General features: G+C 40.5%; 1 protein-coding gene across 1 annotated transcript in view; it reads right to left on the minus strand.

Annotated features, from left to right (window-relative positions):
• PLCL1 (phospholipase C like 1 (inactive)) overlaps nt 1-18,190 on the minus strand; it is a 472,800-nt gene that overhangs the window by 17,545 nt on the left and 437,065 nt on the right. The window lies entirely within an intron of this gene.

Here is an 18,190-nt window from a genome sequence, read left to right on the forward strand (position 1 = left end):
ATAAATGCGGTTTATAATAAGAGCTCACTGGCAATTAATATGGGCTCTTTAACTGAAAAAGATGCTTAGGTGGCAGGCAATGGGGAAAAAAATTCTACCAGGGTGAAGAGAAGGGGACACAATGAGGACTGAGGATTATGTGGCTTTTAATGCAAGCTCTGGAAAAACAGACAATGCAAGAAGAAGGGTTAAAAGCCGTGCTGCCATTATAGAAGTTAAATGCAGATTCCTGGCAATGTTAATTATTAATTCAACGCATTTCGGAGTGGATATTCCTTCTGCAGGACATTCACGTGATTATCCTGAAGGATATCCACTCTGAAAAATGTTGAATAAATCACTTTCTCAGGAATCTACATTCATCTTCTATAATGGCAGTGCGGTGTTAACCCATCTTTCATTGTCTACCTTTCCATGCTGTTGGGGCTGCTGCAGCCATCATTTATGTAATTTTAGTTGTTGTGTCCCACACAACCCATCCAGTAACCATTTGCCTACGTATATATTTCATCATCTTCACAGATAAGACTCTATTGCGTTCGTCTCCTTCATATCTAGCTTTTGACGAGCCTACAACCTGCAGTAACCCTCAGTCCACTATAACGCAGCATGGCCATCTCCACCCTCACCTACTGTATCCTCACCCATTCCCTGTAGACTGTGAGCCCTCGTGGGCAGGGTCCTCTCTCCTCCTGTACCCGTCTGTGCCTTGTATTATTCATGATTAATATTGCCCCTTTTCATATGAAAACTGCCATGCAATTAATAGCGCTATAATAATAGTTAAGATTATTATCTTAGTGAATGAAAGCTCTGAGGCAGGCTCTGGAAGTTTAGTGCCTGTAACTTTATATTTGGGTCTTGTGGGGATTTGACACTCTATGGGGCATTGTGACTATCACTGATATGAAGCTTAGTGGTTTGAGTGACATAAATGGCACTGTATGTAGGCTCTGCGATTGATATAATAAAGGGAGTCTCCATGGCTAACACTTTCCTGGAGCCTATGTGTTTGGAACTATATGGTGCCTAGGCATAGGCCTTCATGTAGATGTTATATCTGAATTTGCTTGCACTTTCCCTCGAACCTGTTATCCATATAGTAAATGTTGCTGGCAATGTAATGCGAATACTAACTATGGCAGGCAATGTTATGGGTCACTAAATAAAATATACAAATATACATTTTTATTTGTGCAATTTACAATTCTGAGAACATAGAATCCATATTGTCTTAAAGAAACCATCTCCTCTAATAAGTGAATGATGTCATAGGGCTGAGCCAACACTAATGGGCGGGGAAGTTTCACATTTCTACACACACCCCTGAGGCTCTTATTGCTGTATAGTTCAAAGGAGTTATTTCTTTGTTTGAGGTACACTATAAATTGGTCACCTGATGTAAGAAAGCAGAAACTTTATGTACACGACAAAGCATGTGTGCTGCAATGATTTCCCGAGCGCTCGTAAAAACAAATCGTATTAATTTGGCGTTCCAATGGCATAGAAGGAATATATTTTGTTCACACAATATTAATTGATTTAAAAGGGACTCTGTCAGCACGGACTGACTGTTCAAACCAAGTGCAGGTGCTCAGTGCATCAAAGAGGGGCTATAAACATAAATCCACCTTCCCACCTGCTTGTTTCCCCTCCATCTATGCCCTTCTCTTTCTCTATGAAGCCGTAACTGTCAATCAAAGAACAGGGGAGGTTGGAGATAGAGGAAAACATGCAGGTGGGAAGGTGTATTTTAGAGATTGGTTCCTGTTATGATGCCCTGAGTGCCGGTACTTGGTTTGAACAGTCACTCAGTGCTGGCGGACTCACTGTAAAGAGATATTTCACTACTAGGATATTTAAATATAAGTCATCAATATCAGATAGGTAGGTGGCATCTGACTGTAAAGAGTTGGGAAGCTCCACAGATCATCTCCACCAACTGGTTGGTGGCTTTTGCCAGGTACTACAGATCAGCTCTGTAAGTGTATACATCTGGCTAACGCTAGAGCTGAGAATGTCTGATCAATAGTGGTGCTGGTTTCTGCCCCCCACCAACCTGATATTGATGAAGAATCCTTAGTATAATAATAGGGAAACCCTCCTTTAAGGAATAACATGATCCCATTATTTGATAAATATTTCACATTTTTGTGTTAATTCAGCTTTCCTTCGTTCTCAGCAAACATCCATCTGGTACGACGCACTGACTGCTCTGTGCAAAGACTCAGCTTCAGCTAAAAACGGATTACAGGCTTTAGGATAAATCTATATTATTTCTAAAGAGTAGGCAGCAAAATCATGTTATATATAGAGTCTTAGGTTGCGACAGACAATCATTTATTTCAAACAAGAGCGAAAGGGAATGAAAACACCCTTTGTGTTTTGTTTAGTAATAACTTAAGGGTGAAAATCCAAAGGCTGCGTATGTGTGTGGGATTAGGGGGAATAATGGCTACAGTTGAGTAACCTAGAGAAATATAGGTTGTTATTACTAAAATGTGATGCCAGTGTTTATAGTGTCAGTTATATAACAGAAATTGCAGGGGTGACTACTACTTGCCTATTGGAAGTTCATGTATACAATTATAATTATACTGTCATGGCCAACTCCAGGCCTCTGATGGGAGCTTGTAAGTGGGGACCAGATGGACCACCAGAGCATTCGCCCCGGAAAGGGGATTGAATAGGAAGTAGTGTCTAATTTTTTAAATCTGATAGTAAATATACTCTTTCATAAGCATGTACATGAGGAATAACACTATTTATGGTCAATATACTGTATTACTTGCACCTGGAATTTTTACCAGTTCTTCCCTCTGTAATTAGAAACCTGGGTCGTTTCACTTTTTGCTTTTTCGCTTTCTGTTTTTGGCTCCCTCCTGCTACTCCCCCTTTCTCCTCTCCATAGACTTTTAGGCCATGTTCACACATACAGTGTTTGGTCAGTTTTTACCTCTGTGTTTGTAGCCAAAACCAGGAGTGGGTGAATAATACAGACGTGGTGACGTGTTTCTATTATACTTTTTCTTTGATTGTTCCACTCCTGGTTTTGGCTACAAATACTGAGTGTAAAAACTCCTCGACTACTCATCATGTGCACGTGGCCATACGGCACCACTGGATACAAATTTCTGACAGATTTGAGCAGTTTTTGAGAGTAACGGATCAGTATAGGAGACAAGAAGTGACCAATAAGAGATGAAACAAACATAGGTCTCTAATAAATTATATTACAAAGTTTCTTCTCTTCACTTATACTGTTGATGTATATACAAATTGTCATTGCTATTTAATTTTATTTTATCATGTGAATGTTTTGAGGCTTTTTTCAAAAGGGTGTCAAAACTAAAAAAAAAACTTTTTTTTTACTAGAAATTGCTTTAATTTTTTTATTAATCTATACAATAAAGACAAACTGCCAGATCTCTTGATTAGAGAAGAGAGAACCCGTGGTTCACTGTTCAAAGTTTGTACCGAACACAGACTTTTTAAAAAAACAGAGTTTGGGTTCAGTGTTCGGGTGCATTACATGTGCAAACCACTAGTGGGAGCATCGCTGTGCTCGGGTACGCTCATTTCTCAGCCCTGTGCGAGCTGCTTGCAGTGTTTCAATGGGGCACACTGGGGGTAAAATCAGTGTTATCAGATGTAGTGTACAGCAAAAAAATAATGAAAAAAAAATGCCAATCCTCACCCCGGAAGTGATCTGTTTATGGCTGGTTGCATGTGAGCAGAGACCCAAACTTCCCAATCAGTGACTTCAAATGAAGTTCAGGTCAAGTCACGGTCAAAAACAGAACTTTTTATAAAGTCCGGCTGAACCGCCTCTTCTTTAAGAATAAAGCAAATTTCATAACATCAGTAAAAATTGGTACAGAGCCTCAATATTTAAACTAGGGTAAAAACGTTTCCACGCAGTATTGCACAACAACCTATCATGCAATATTTCTAGGGGATACGTTGATACAGAGGCATGAGACAGAGTACCAGTGGCTTTGTCATATGGATATGTATGTGTAACATTGCACAGAATATGTACAATGCCCACAACATGAACATGAGCAAGAGAATGGAGCTGTGTGAGGGCTATTTTTTGGTGTGAAGACAAGTTTATTGATACCAAAGACATAAAGAAAATGCTTCGATTACTGTTGCATCAGTTGGAGGAGTTGTGACAAAGCTGCAACCTAAAAAATAAATACATTTTTTAATTTCTTTATGGCATTTAAAGACTGATTTAATCAATGACTTTTTTTTTTTTTTTTTTTTAAGTGTTTTGTCCTTTTGACTTTCAGGCTCCATACCTCACCATACATTACAGCTTTGAATGTGAGACTACCTACATTTTCTTGACAATCATCTTGGCTATCTCATACATAAAGTCCGGCACTTCAGGTCATTCGCGCTAGATCTCTCAGAAGCCAGGATGCGTAGACCCAGCTTCATAGTGCGCATGACTGGAAGCGCCAAGCATTCTGATCATACGCACTGACCCTAAGCCCGGTGTTCTGAAGCGGTGACAACGGACACAGCTGATGACACTGGGCAATGGGCATTGAATAGCATGCCCCTGTGGGCATGCTATCATGCTAAGAGTGTGGAATGAGCGCAGAAACTAACGCCCTTGTGACTAGTCCCTGTGTTCATTAGCATATTATAAAGGATTTGTACAAATACGTTTTCTAAAGATCTCTTTATCTATGTTACTAGATGCAGGGACAAGCATTATGGAAAGTCAATGATTGGCCTGTTCAGGTCTCCGCCCACATACAGCCAAGCATGATAAGAGCATTTTCTGGTGGAAAGGAGGGGCTTTTGGGGTCACAATACGTCTTAGAAACTTGTTTTATCCTCTGGGAGAGCCATTCAGAGACTGTGAAAGGCTCTGAGGTATCTGCACACATCAAGCAGTGAAGTGAGATTGTGTGTTGTCCTTGTTGATTCACGACTAAATATCTCAGCACTTGTGATACTCGGGTGAGCTCCATGAGTACATGAACGCATTGATGCTCGCTCATCACTAGCTGTTGTTCATTTGAGGTTGTATTTACTTGAAAAATTAATTAATTTTTTTTTCTAAAAAGACCAGACATTTTTATGATGTTCTAAAATCTAAAACCAAAGAATTCAAAAGGAGTGCACTTAGTTATTCTCATCACTGTAAATTTGAAAACAATAATAAGCAGAATTTTATCTGTAATTTTGGATTATGCCACATGTTAAAAAGGAGGAGGCAAAAAATGAAGTGTCCAGTTAGGACAATTTTGGCATTTACAATCACATTACTTACTTAAAAGCTCATTGTTTTTTATTTAAAACACATTTTTATTTAATTCAATTTTGCACATCTTCCAAGTCATGTATGAAGAGCAGAGAAAATATCTAATTGCATATTTAATTCAAAACCCTTGGCTAAACAGCTTGAAGTGTTAATTAAATTTCCATTCTTTATCCAAATACATAACATCGTTCGGAAACATTTAGAAAAAAAAAAATAATTGCACATTTACCATAATGCAGGACAAAGTTCTTGCAGCTATGTTCTTTTCACTTAAGTGTTCCATTAATATACTTGCCTCAATACATGAATAGGAACTTTCTATTGTGCGTCATCTCTACTTACTATAAAGAAACAATGATTGAAAGTGACACCTAAGGAAACTGAAAATAAACTTAATTTGCACTGTGCATGAACACAGGCGAAGAACTATTTATGACAGCATCAATGCAAGGTTACAGTGTCCATTATCATGAAGAAAGACAAGATATCAATGAATTATGTAACAGTGATAAACGTCTCTTACTGCTTCCCTTAAAGCACCACTCCAGCATTCTTTTTTCCAGCACTGGAGTTCATCCTCTTTCAGCGTCACTCTCGTCCCGCAGCACGCTCTTGTGTCCATATCGTTTGATTGTCCGGAAGTCAGAAGTTACAACACAAGCGCTCACCACAAGTCTATGAGAGCCAGAACAACACTCTCAAAGACTTGTATTGATTTGTGACTGCCATAAAAAATTGGAGCTGCCGGCAAGTAACAAATCGCTAGAAACAAACCAGAGCAATGGGCAGCAGGTGAGTATAAGACAGGGGATTTACATTTAAAGCACCACTCCAGCACTGAAATATAAAAAAATGCTGTAGTGGTGCTTTAATTCCTTTTGGGTGACGATGAAAACTACTCCAACTTAGAAGATACATTTTAAAAGCAAACTTCTACCATTGCTTGCAATTCACTATTGCCTAGAGTAAGGTAGGGATCTCCAAGGGAAAAGGGATGCATGTTCCTCTCTGTAGTCTCAATCTGTTCAAGACTGTAGAGGTAAAGTGATCCCACGCACAGAGCTAGGTGTTATGATTCAGTGACCGAGGAGGATCAACAAAAAAAGGCAAAAAATAGGAAATCCAGAGTGTCACCAGAGTGGTTGGAAACTCAGCTGACTGCAGACCTCACACTGACCACACAACTAGAAGTAACTGTGGGACGAGCCTACGATGACCTAGTCGTCTCGACACATCCGGAGAACTAATTCTTCCTAAAGGGAGAAAAACACGAAAAGCTAATCTGCCTCGGAGCAGTTCCTCAAAGATATACAGTGCCTACAAGTAGTATTCAACCCCCTGCAGATTTAGCAGGTTTGATAAGATGCAAATAAGTTAGAGCCTGCAAACTTCAAACAAGAGCAGGATTTATTAACAGATGCATAAATCTTACAAACCAACAAGTTATGTTGTTCAGTTAAATTTTAATAAATTTTCAACATAAAAGTGTGGGTCAATTATTATTCAACCCCTAGGTTTAATATTTTGTGGAATAACCCTTGTTTGCAATTACAGCTAATAATCGTCTTTTATAAGACCTGATCAGGCCGGCACAGGTCTCTGGAGTTATCTTGGCCCACTCCTCCATGCAGATCTTCTCCAAGTTATCTAGGTTCTTTGGGTGTCTCATGTGGACTTTAATCTTGAGCTCCTTCCACAAGTTTTCAATTGGGTTAAGGTCAGGAGACTGACTAGGCCACTGCAACACCTTGATTTTTTCCCTCTTGAACCAGGCCTTGGTTTTCTTGGCTGTGTGCTTTGGGTCGTTGTCTTGTTGGAAGATGAAATGACGACCCATCTTAAGATCCTTGATGGAGGAGCGGAGGTTCTTGGCCAAAATCTCCAGGTAGGCCGTGCTATCCATCTTCCCATGGATGCGGACCAGATGGCCAGGCCCCTTGGCTGAGAAACAGCCCCACAGCATGATGCTGCCACCACCATGCTTGACTGTAGGGACGGTATTCTTGGGGTCGTATGCAGTGCCATCCAGTCTCCAAACGTCACGTGTGTGGTTGGCACCAAAGATCTCGATCTTGGTCTCATCAGACCAGAGAACCTTAAACCAGTCTGTCTCAGAGTCCTCCAAGTGATCATGAGCAAACTGTAGACGAGCCTTGACATGACGCTTTGAAAGTAAAAGGTACCTTACGGGCTCGTCTGGAACGGAGACCATTGCGGTGGAGTACGTTACTTATGGTATTGACTGAAACCAATGTCCCCACTGCCATGAGATCTTCCCGGACCTCCTTCCTTGTTGTCCTAGGGTTAGCCTTGACTCTTCGGACAAGCCTGGCCTCGGCACGGGTGGAAACTTTCAAAGGCTGTCCAGGCCGTGGAAGGCTAACAGTAGTTCCATAAGCCTTCCACTTCCGGATGATGCTCCCAACAGTGGAGACAGGTAGGCCCAACTCCTTGGAAAGGGTTTTGTACCCCTTGCCAGCCTTGTGACCCTCCACGATCTTGTCTCTGATAGCCTTTTTAATGCTCCTTTGTCTTTCCCATGTTGACCAAGTATGAGTGCTGTTCACAAGTTTGGGGAGGGTCTTAATTAGTCAGAAAAGGCTGGAAAAAGAGATAATTAATCCAAACATGTGAAGCTCATTGTTCTTTGTGCCTGAAATACTTCTTAATACTTTAGGGGAACCAAACAGAATTCTGGTGGTTTGAGGGGTTGAATAATAAATGACCCTCTGAATAAACTTTTCACAATTTAAAAAAGAAAAAAAAAAAAAAAAGAAATAACATTCTTTTTTGCTGCAGTGCATTTCACACTTCCAGGCTGATCTACAGCCCAAATGTCACAATGCCAAGTTAATTCCGAATGTGTAAACCTGCTAAATCTGCAGGGGGTTGAATACTACTTGTAGGCACTGTAGATAGCCCCCAAACTTATAAAACCGGGGAGACAAGATGAAACACAGTACACAGGTAGAAAATAGATTCAGCAAAGATGAGGCCCAAACTATCTATATAGGAAAGGACAGAAAAGAGCACTGTCTGCAGCCGCGCAATACTCTAGAAAAAAACAACACACCTGATAAGAAAAAAGCTGCGACCACACAGCCTCTCCCCCACTATATCAGTACTCTGGTGTTACTGGGATCCAAGCAAAACACTAATATAAAAGAAGGACTAACATTAATACCAAGCATGACAAAACACAAATACACTGCAGAATATGGAGCAAGGTACACAGACATTCCCATCAGGGAATGATCCAACTCCACCCAGGACTCCACAAGCAAAATCAGGAGACCAATCTTAATACCTCCAATATAACAACAGAAAAATGGAAACAAAACCAGCAGAGGTACAAAGACCAAACTTACCTGTTAGGAGTTCAGGTGGAGACAGAAGATAGAGCAGGCTTCAGAATATGCACAGCACCACAGGAAGCAACATTAATCACCAGCCCAGACCAAGAGAAAACTGCTCAGTTACATAGGCCCAGTCTGAAGAATCGGATTTCCAATCATCATCAGCTGTCTGGCTTCTGTTAAGCAGACCAACTCAACTACCAGCACTGGCCACAAGAGGGAGTCCCAAACCAGAACCCAGTCCAAATGTGTTCACAACAGCTAGGTGTTCATAAACTATGGCCCAACACTGTACCTCCAATATTACACAAAGGGACAAAAATTGTTTTGTTATGTAGATTTAGAGAGTTCTTGAAAAATATAATCATAACATGCTGAATGACATGCCATATTACGGAGGTATTCTACTCTTCAGAACCACATTGAAGTGAGGAGCTCCTCTTTTGTAGGTGTTCAATGGCTCTTGAAGGGAGGGCCAGGAATCAGACAGTTTTAGGCTGGCTCATGTACACTTTGCGGCAATGGAATATGATTTAGATAACTGTGGTTGTCCACTGTAGTAGGACTACTAAGAAATTACAAAGATGAGACTTAGGTGACGATATTGTGCTTGGTAAACTTTAGAGAAATCCTATAGTGATAATTTGACTACCCTAATGATCAAAAAATGCAAACTTTAGAAAGGAGAATTTGGAATCTCGACAACATATGCATAACATAAGAAAACATGTTCCGTCATGGTCAGGGCCAGGGCTGCCACTAGGAATTTCAGGGCCCCTGACTGGCATAATTTTGGGGCCCCCTTGAGACTCCACCCCTGGTTTGTAAGCCAATAAGTGAAGCGTGAAGGGGCCCCCCTTCTGTTGGGGCCCCGGACTAGTGTCCCGTTTGTCGCCCCCTGGTGGCGGCCCTATCAGGGCAAAGTGTGCACACAAATACGCATTGATTTGTAACCTAGGAGAGGCTAAGGTTATTTGAAAGACTATTCGTTTTCCTGGCTTAGCTGAGTTTGAAGTTTTGCCATCTGATGCTTCATAGGTCGGGGTAGACATATAAGCAGGCACTTTTGCTACTTATCCAGGCTTATACTGCTAATTGTGGCAATCAAGCCTGTTTCAAGAATGTACCAGAGGATCAACTAATTAGCAGGTTACAAGTATTGCTAAAAAATATATTTCACCTTATTGATTTACTGAAGAGTTTTACATTCCTACTAATTAATGGATATAGAGCTTATATTGTTGAACTTTTGATGCTTTTATGCAAATAGAAATTCATTGTTAACCTGTTAGGTGCAATGTACCAACCATGAGCAGTTCAGGGTGCATTTTGCTAATCCCTGCGTAACCGTCCCTGTATCTAGTATCATAGATAAAGGGATCTTTAGAAAAAGTAGAAAAAGTATATCTAAAGATATTTTATGATATGCTAATGAGCGCCGGGACTAGTCACAAAGGTGTTAGTTCCTGCGCCCATTCCGCCCTCTTAGCATGGTAGCATGCCCAAAGGGGTGTACTAACATGCTATTCAATGCCCACTACACAGTGTTATCATCAGCAGTGATGCACGTACCTGTGTCGGTTGTACCGCCTCAGAACGCCGAGCTTAGGGTCAGTGAGCATGATCAGAAATCCCAGGCACTTCCGGTCATGTGCACTACACCAGTTTGAATCCGGGACGCGCATGACCGCAAGTCTGAGGTATCATGAGCCGAAATCCAGCGTCGGGTGCATTGGCAGCAGAGGTGAACGTGACCATGCCTCTCACTCTGTGCATTCATTAGCATGTTAGTATGCCCACTTGGGTGTGATTACATGCTAAGGGGGCCGACTAGCCAAGGGAACTAACGCCCTTGTGACCAGTCGCTGGCCTCATTAGCATATAATGAAGGTTGTTTACAAATAATTTTTCTAAAGATCTCTTTATATATGCTACTACAGGTAGGGATTAGCAATATGCACCCAGAACTGCTTGCGGTTCTGGGTGCATATTACACCTGACAGGTTCCCTCTAAATAGTCTGGAAATGTATAGTGCTGATTAAATAGCAGCTATGTTTTCTTTCCATACTTTTCAAAACTTGTTTCATACAATGCACATCTTAGTTCGGATATGTGCTAGACCATCGTATCCTCAAATTCTCATGTGCTAGGCCCCGACTTACAGAGTTCTAATTTTTTTCTAAGCCATACATTCTTCTTTAATTTTTAAGTTCTCATAAGTACCAAATTATATCATCTTCCCCTCCACTAAGTGTCAAACAAATGCTTTCTCAGGTTTCTTAACCCCTTCACACCAAAGCCTATTTTCCCCTTCCTCAACAGGTCAAAGTTTTCAATTCTTACCAATGGCAGTTTATGTAGCAATAACTCTGGAAAGCTTCAACGAATCCCATTGATTATTAGAATTTATTTTTTTTTCGGAACACATTGTACTTCATGAATTTAGTAAGTTTAGGTCAATATGATGTGCGTTTATGTAAATATCAAAAATTTGAAATTTTATTTTATGCACCTTGAATTTTTATGTCCTCAAAACAGTTATATCACACGAAATAACTAATAACATTTACCACATGTCTGCTTTATGTCAGCATAATTTTTTAAATAGATTTTTTTTGTTATGAAGCTAGAAGTGTTAAAAGTTGGAATTTCTGTTGAGTATGCCAATGCCCCACATGGGGGAGAAAACTACTGTTTGGGCACAGGAGGGCTTGGAAGGGAAGGAACACTATTTACTTATTGAATGGAGTTCTGGCTGGAATAAGCTACAGATGCCATATTAAATTTGAAAAGCCACTAGATATAAATTATACCCATCAAGGAATTTATCTAGTGATGTGGCGGGCATCTTGAAAACTCAGGTGCTTCAGCACATTTTAAAGCATCGGACAGTGAAAATGAAAAATTACTTTTTTTTCTACAAAAAATATTGCTTTAGTTCCACATTTTTCAATTTCACAAGGTAACAGAATAAAATAAACCACTCAATTTGGTGGGCAATTTCTCTTGAGTACGCTGGTGCCTCTTATGTGGGGGAATACTACGGTTTGGGCATCAGGGCTCAAAAGGAAAAGAGCACTATTTGACTGATTAAGTGATGATTTGGCCAGAATGCATTGCAGATATCATGTTACATTTGAAGAGCCCTCAAGATGCCAAAACAGCAGAAAAAAAAACTCACAAGTGACCCCATTTGGAAAACTCCACCTCAAGGAATTTATCTAAGGGTGTGGTCTGTATCTTGAACCCAGAGGTTCTTTACAGCAATTTAAAGCATTAGATCATAGAAATGAAATATTATATTTTTCCCAAAAAATGTTGTTTTCGCCCCCAAATTTTCAATTTCACAAGGGTAAGAGGTAATTGCCCAACACATTGGATGATTTATTTTCTCCTAAGTACACCGATGCCTCATATGCAAGGGAAAACTATTGTATGGGTGCACAGTAGAAGAGAAAGAGCACTATTTAACTTTTCGAGTACATATATGGCAGGAATAGATTGTGGATGCCATATCGCATTTGAAGAGCTCCTAAAGTGCCAAAACAGGAGAAAACCCCCACAGTTGACCCCCATTTTGGAACCTACACCTGTTTAGGAACCCACAGATGATTCAAAGAATTGTGTAACATTCGGCTGTGGAAATGAAAAAAATAGTTTTTATTTTTCACCTATGTTGTTTTAGTGCCAAGTTTTCTTTATTTTTAGAGGGGCTATTAGCAGAAAACAGACCACATAATTTGTTACATCATTTCTCCTGAGTACACCATTACCCTACATGTGGTCAGAATTTTTTTTTCAGGCAAAGCTCACACCAAACCCTCCAATGAATTCATTAAGGGGTCCAGTGAGCATATTGACAACACAGGTATGTCACAATATTTTACAATATTGGGCAGTGAGGAAAAAATAATGACATTTTATCATTAAAATATTGTTATAGCCTCAAGTTTTTAATTTTCAAAATGGCTAATAGGAAAGAGTAGGCCACATAATTTCCTACACAATATCTCCTGAGTACGCCAATACCACATATGTAGTTGGAAACTAGTTTTCAGCAACAGTGAAAAGCTCAGAAGGTAAGGAGCACCATATTAAAGTGAGGATTTTGCTGCTATGGTTTGCGGGTGCCATGTCACATTGGCAGAGCACCTGAGGTGCCAGAATAGCACCACCCTCTATGAGTGACTCCCATTTTACAAACTACACCCCTGAATGAATATATCTAGTGATGTGGTGATAGTAAATGTGTCTTTTTTTCATTTAATTTTGTATTTACATAAATCTGCATATTTATTGTTGTAATATTTCTTGACAATTTTTGTTGTTGTTTATTTTGTGTTTTTTAATATTTTTATTAAAAAATGTAGCTTTTCTACTTAGTTCCTTTATGGGACTTTACATTTTACGTATCTAATTAGTGCTTTAATTGAAAAGCATTAGGGCTGTCAGTGTAACAGTTTCAGAACGCCTTTTAGACCATGCTGCTTGCATGGTCTAACAAGCCACCTCAGCTGATAGACCTGGAGTGTCAGTATTTGATCTTCGGCTGCCCTGACAAAGATTGGAACCCCTTGATCATGTTATGGGGTGTCAATCGAGTGAAAGAGGTAGTTACCCCCCTCTCTTAGCCTTTTAAATGCTGAAATCAAAATTGATTGTTTCATTTAGAAGGATAAACAGCTAGGGGTGGTGTGGGCACGAACCCTTGTTGTAAGAGCCGAAGTTTGGCTATCAATTAAGCCAAGCTCTCAGCAGCGATCATGGATGCATAGATTATGCTCATGCATAATCGCCAAGACGTAACTGTACGTAAATTTGTGGGAACACCTTACCATTCATGATGTACAATTATGTCATATGCTAGGAGGGGGTTAAACAAGCGCTCTCTTGAATATTTTTTTTTTTATTAAATCTGTGTATATGTGCATGTTTTGTAGTATAAGTGTATTAATGAACTCACTGCCGCTTCCGTCATCCAGGGCTGTTCTGCTCCTCTTCCAATGACATCATTGCACTTCAGTCTAGTTGGTTCACTCCACACTTTATGGCTGGTTTCAGACGTCCGTGTTTTAGGTACGTGTGACATCCGTTTTTAACACGGATGTCACACATACCCATGTTACCCTATTGTGTACTCTCATACGGCCGTGCTTTCACACGGATCGTGTGACCCTGCTATTTCACACGGACCGTATGGCCCTACTATTTCACTCGGAGACGTGCCCGTTTTTTCTCCAGCAGCACGGGTGTCACACGGATCGCACACGGATGTGATCCATGTGACATCAGTGTGACACGTACCGGAGAAAACACAGGTTTTTAAATAAAAAGATTTTCTATATTTACCTGTTCCAGCGATGCTGTCTCTGGCTCTGCTGCCTCCTGCTGCTGACCCCAGCTCATTATTTTCATTGATTATTCACCGCAGTGAGCAGCTGGGAGCAGGGGCATCGCGGTGACAGCGCAGGAGACAGCACCGTCGAGGACAGCACCGCCGAGGACAGCATCACTGGGGACATCGCTAGTGACAGGTGAGTATCCTGCCAGCAGTGTGTGCAGGGACGTCCAAGAGGTCATCAGATTTCCCAATGAACTCTGATGACCTCCTGATGACACCCCTGCGACAACTGCGTTACAGCGAGTGTCACGACGGTGACTTCCAGGGGTTCATGAGAGTTCATTGGGAACCCTGATGAGTCCCTGGATGTCACTGCACAAACTGCTGTATACTCACCTGTCACCGGCGATGTCCCCGGTGATGTCCCCGTGGGTGCTGTCCTCGGCTGTGCTGTACCCAGCCTGTCCCCGCGATGCTCCGGCTTCCAGATCCTCAGGCAGTGAATAATCAATGAAAATAATGAGCGGGGATCAGGAGCGGGACGCAGCAGAGCCGGAGACAGCATCGCTGGATACAGGTAAATATAGAACATCTTTTCATTACAGACACGTGTTTTACCCGGTACGTGTCACACGTGTGCAAACACGGATGTCACACGTGTAACACACGTATGACACACGTATGACCATAACCATGGTTATGACATGGTTATAACTGGTACCTGATTAAACACGGACGCCTGAAACCAGCCTATGCGTGAGCCACAAGTCTCTATTAAAATGTCAGCGTGGCAGCCTTGCCCTTCATAGACTATAAAAGTCACTTCCAGGTCAAGCAGAGCACAGTGTGTCCCAGATAGCCTGCATAGTAAAGATGTCACTGAAAAGAGGAGCAGAACAATGCTGGATCCTGGAGGAAGTGGTGGTAGGTGAGTATATTTGTACAATCACACTACATTCACATATACAAAGATTTAATATATAAAAAAAATATTCATGGGATTGCTTCTCTAATAAACAGACCAGGTCTTCCAGAGGTCTTGTTTCCACTCCTCTTACAGTTCTCATATGTGCTTGGCCATAACTATTCCAACATAAGTTGAAATTCTTTTCCAGGGTCTCCCATGAACAGGACCATCCCGTCCAATCACCGCATTCTAGAGATGTGACCTTCTAACATCTATAGTCACTTTTTTGACAAATAAAATGATGGTCCATTTTCAATTATACAACGTAAATTAACAAAAAAAAATTAGCAGACCTATTATTCTTATCTACATATTTGAAAACAAATCATAAAAAAGTCTAAAATATGCTCTACAGTGAAAGTCAGGAATGGATATTGACTTTAAAGATGCAAACCCTTCAGAAACTAAAATTAAAAAATAATATTTCTAGAGCAGTGAAAGTGACATTACATATGAATTGGAGAAAATAGGTTCCTGCTCAGAGGCACACGCTAATTTTAAATACACAATATTCTTAGCAGCCTATGCACAAGGGATAAAGCCATTACCTTTATTCATGATGTTTTACAGTGATAATTATTACAATGACTCTATGCTGAGTCTGTGTTTACTCTCCATGCTATGAATATATGTCACTATTTGCCACACTGTTATTTTAACTCCAGCATAAAATGAGCTAGATTACTTATTGTTACACTTCGCCATCATTATCCTCCTGGAAATATAAAAGCACATAATAACAAACCACACTTCGTTCTGTGATTTTCCAGAGCTGCACTCGTAAATTGCTGTTGATTTTAGCCTCTACAAAGTAATGCCACAATTTTTTTTCTGGATGCAAATTATGTGAGAAACCACAATTATGTTTCCCGTTAGTAAATGCTTTATGTTCTTTGCATCTAATGTTTTAGGAGTTTAATGTAATTTTGAATCTGATTACGAAATGGACTGCACATTTTGTATTATTATTTAAAGAAGCACCCCATCAAAGTATTTGTCCTCTTACAATATTGCAAAAAAATCACATTATAGAGCCCTGTAAACTGACAATTGCTCATTTTGCCCTTCTACCCAGTTAATTCTTCTATTTTCTATTAGGTTTATATAGCCAGTAAGTCTCTTTTTCCCTGCATGAGCCATCATAAGAACTAGAAAGTGTTTTCAAGGACCTAGATTTGTACTTCTAATGATGATTTATGCAGAGAAAAGACACTTCCTGTTTCTACATATAGCTTAGAAGGAATCAGCTAGTCTGTTTTTAATTACATGATGTCATAGACCTGGAGGAAAACAGAAGAATTAACTTGGTAGAAGTGAGCAATTTTAAGTACACAGTGCTATATATAATGAGTTAAATATATTAAGATCATACAAACTTTGATGGGAGTGCTTTTTTAACCCCTTTACGACCTTGGCCGTAATGGTACATCCAAGGTCGCGTTCCTCACCGTATGTCGGCTGATCTGATCAGCCAAGTGGTTGTCATGACAGCCAGGGGTCAGCTGGTGACTCCTGTCACTGTCATGATGTAGTTACTGTGAATGTCGGCTGAATGTTGGTGTTCAGAGGAAGACAACATTACTGCTGTACAGAGCGGTGCTGATGCACCGCTCTGTACAGCAGAAGTGATCAGACAATCGCATGGGGACTAGTAAAAACAATAAAAAATGTAATAAAGTTTTAAAAAATCTGAAAAAATAAAAACACAAAAAACATTTCAAATCAACCCCTTTTTGCCCCATTAAAAACAAAACAATAAAAAATACACATTTGGCATCGCTGCAGGTGATCTATAAAATTGTACAATAAATTAATCTGATTTGTAAAGAGCATAATAAGAAAAAAAATCAAAACAACAGGATTCCGTTTTTTTTTGTTGTCGCTACATTGCAAATATTGTTGTAAATACTTATCGGTCCTGCGGCGCGTCCTGCAGACCCGCTAAGCCACGGTCTCCAGGTTGCTTCTGCTTCTGGGTCCGATCATTAACTTCTGGTGGTATTCACTGCACTGCTTGTCACTCGGCAGCCTTTGGCTTTTTTTGGGCATGTTTGCGGTGATGTCAGGCTTAGCCATGGATTCGATTGAACTTTGACTATCACTGTCAGCCTGCTTCTCACTCTGTTGAGATGCTTATCCGTACAGAGCGATGAAGCAGAACTGACATTGCTCTCCCTCTCCCTCTCTTCTAATAAAAAACATTCACGCCAAATTAGACATGGCCACCATGAATTTCTAGTAAACAGTAAGAAGAAAAAACACAACACAAAATTTTTTACTGTTGACTAGAAATTCATGGTGGCAATGTCTAATTTGGCATGACACCATAAATTTCGGGCTTAGTACCAGCTAATAATACAAAGCTGGCCCTAACCCCTTTATTACCCAGCGTGCCACCGCCATCAGGGAAAGCAATGTCAACTCTGCTTCATCACTCTAGATGCGTCTGCTTCATCACTCTAGAAGCGTCTCTACAGAGCAAGAACAGGCTGACACTGACAGTGACAATCAAAGTTCAATTGAGTCCATGGCTGAACCATGGACTTGGGTAAACTCTGACGTCACAGCGAACACAGCCGAAAAAAGCCGAAGACTGCCGAGTGACAAGCAGTGCAGTGAGTACCACCGGAAGTTAATGATCGGACCCGGAATCAGAAACGGCTGAGAGACAGCAGCTGAGCGGGTCTGCAAGGCGCGTTGCGAGACCGGTAAGCGTAATCATAATGTTTTTTAACGATGTGCTTTTTTACAGCCCCTGGACGCAAACTGGACTCGAACTGTAACATGAGTTTCCCAGAAAATTCATGCTCGGGACCGTGTGCACAAACACTATGTGTTCGGTACGGACCCCAAACTTTACAGTTCTGGTTCGCCCATCACTAGTCAGTACCTTAGGCAATGAGTTTTACACTATATAAGTAAAGATCACTCCATTCTTACAAATGGTTAGGCTTTTTAATAAGAAATAAATGGCAAAGTTGCAATTTTACACATTTAATAATTTTGGTCAACCTCTATTGCATGTTATACGCAGAAAATTAAAACTCGGAAGTTATCAGATAAATCTGTGAGATTTTCTAGAGGATTAGGAGCACACTGGCAAACCTTACACACTGCGTACTGTCTAGGGAGGGCCTCTCAAATTATCTGTAAAATTTTATGCCTGATGAGCTCTTTAATTAGTTTTCTGATACGCAAACTGATTGCAAGCACAATTACATACCAGGGGAGAAAGATAAGA

Source organism: Anomaloglossus baeobatrachus, chromosome 7 (genome assembly GCF_048569485.1).
Source record: "Anomaloglossus baeobatrachus isolate aAnoBae1 chromosome 7, aAnoBae1.hap1, whole genome shotgun sequence".
NCBI classification, from domain to species: domain Eukaryota; kingdom Metazoa; phylum Chordata; class Amphibia; order Anura; family Aromobatidae; genus Anomaloglossus; species Anomaloglossus baeobatrachus.